Source organism: Trachymyrmex septentrionalis, unplaced genomic scaffold, assembly GCF_001594115.1.
Source record: "Trachymyrmex septentrionalis isolate Tsep2-gDNA-1 unplaced genomic scaffold, Tsep1.0 scaffold56, whole genome shotgun sequence".
NCBI classification, from domain to species: domain Eukaryota; kingdom Metazoa; phylum Arthropoda; class Insecta; order Hymenoptera; family Formicidae; genus Trachymyrmex; species Trachymyrmex septentrionalis.
The window spans coordinates 1,172,394-1,174,475 of record NW_017305735.1 but is presented as its reverse complement, the minus strand read 5'-3'; the positions used below and the strand labels follow the sequence as shown (position 1 = coordinate 1,174,475).

Sequence of the window (2,082 nt, the reverse complement as noted above, 5' to 3'; positions counted from 1 at the left end):
CCCAGAATTTTCTATGAAATAAAAGAAACGGAAGAATTGTAGTAAGCGTGACAGAGCACAACCAAAAGAGAGATAGAGACGAGATGATTGAGGATGACGTAGGGTAAAGAGTAAGAGGAAGGGGAGCAGGAGGAAAAGGAGAAGGGGGAGAGAAAGAGAGGAAGGAGAAGGGGAAGGAGAAAGAGAAACAGCAAGAGAGAGGAAATGGATCAGATGAGAGTATGAACGGGGCGAGAGAGAGAGAGAGAGGGGGGGGGAGTATCCTCGTTTCGCAAAAGGAACAGGAGCCCTGGCGGCAGGGTAGCAGGACCGACGAGGGTAGCAGAGAGAGGTGTTGCGGGGTGGGTTTCGTACGGCCAAGGTAGTGGAGCCGCGGACAGTCGCCTCGACGCTACCATCTTTCTCAGTTGCTCCACGGTTTCCGGACTCGGCGGACCGACAGGCAGGTTAGTGAATCCAATTCTCGTTCATTCACCAGCTAACACGTCGTCCCTCCGTTGCGCCCGACCCTTCTGATCTGTATTTGCGCACACCCTCTCTCTTTCTCTGTTTTTGATTCGCACACCGCTATTACACGTGTCATTTAACCGGCGATTGTGACATTTTCTCAAGTTTTTAAGGATAATAAAAAACATACGAGACAGCATATTATAGGATTAATTTTAGGGATGGTACCCCTTGGACAAATTGTGAGGAAAATATGGAGGGCGAGGTATCGCGAGACCTCCGAATGTCATAACTGACTATGGTGGAATCAGATTCCACCATGATAACTACGTTTCGCTTCGCGCTCTTCGCCGATTGATGAGAATTAGGTGTTCGCGCTCTCAGTGACGCACAATCTGTTATACCATTGTTGCGAAAGAGGTGATGTCGATGTATGGGGAAAGGCGTTGGGATTCTAATCCGACGAAGAGAAATGTAATTGTGTCTAATGAAACTGTCAGAATTAGAGCGGGAGAATTATAACGAAATTGTAGTCCACGGAAAATGTCATATGAGAGAATAAATGGCTGCGTTCAGTAGAAAAAGCAGCTTTGCAACTGTTGTAAAATTTTTTATTTGTAATTGGTCTTGCCATTAGTTCCCTACTGGATTTAAAATGTAATCCAATTATATATTAAAGAATCATACAACAATTGTAAGCTGTTTTTTCTGCTGAATGATAGACATATCTTTTGACAGACAGAGTTTATTGATCCAAGTCGATTATTTTTAAAGAAATTAAAATTTTCTTCAATAAAGGAAATTAAATTTTTTAAACAAAATTATTGGAATAAATTTTCTATCCACAATTATATACTTCATGATTGCAGTACTGTGAAAATAATAATCTCACGGAATTTTAACATATCTTCCGAGAAATTACAATAATCAAAGTATTGATTATTGTAAATCAATTATTGTAATTAAATTTCTATAAATTAATTATTAAAAACATATTTTACACAGAGGAAATATACACAGAATTTTGTAGCTTAAAAATATAATCTACAAATTCTGCAAGAAGAGATTTGACTTAAATCGAAAAACATAATCTTTGCTACTCTTTTCATCTTGTAAAATTTACAAATAAAAAATTGAAAGCATCGAAAAATTTTATCGCAAATACATTATGTGTAATTGATAAGCCGTTCTAGATAAGGTTCAAGATTCGTTTTCCTACTCAAATAATACCAAGCATAACCTTGAACGAGAATAGAACATTTTATGATTAATACCACGGGAATTGCTGCGTTAATATATCAATGGTCATAAAACCCTTATTGAATCGGGTCGATCAAAAGTAGGTCAATTCCAAAACTGGAAGCCGTCGATCAACGAAAAATATTGGTGTGATTTTTAATATATGGCATCACCCATCCCGACGACAAAATTCAAGTCGGTTATATCGTATTGTTTATTCATATTGTATCACTTTCGCATCGAAAAATATACTATATCCCATGAATCAACTCATATACGCGCTCTTTTATTTTAATTCTATGGAAAAAAAATCGTGAAAACGTAAGTACGCGAAGATTAATCGCGCGTGATATATCGATAGGTTTTACTTTCTAATTACATATTTTGCTGTTAGCT

At 37.7% G+C, this 2,082-nt stretch overlaps 1 protein-coding gene across 1 annotated transcript in view; it reads left to right on the top strand.

Annotated features, from left to right (window-relative positions):
* The first annotated feature begins 389 nt into the window (after nt 1-389).
* LOC108752138 overlaps nt 390-2,082 on the top strand; it is a 15,131-nt gene continuing 13,438 nt past the window's right edge. Inside the window, exon 1 of the mRNA XM_018492782.1 lies at nt 390-446. The gene's annotated coding sequence lies outside the window, so the exon portion shown is untranslated. The remainder of the gene's footprint in view (nt 447-2,082) is intronic.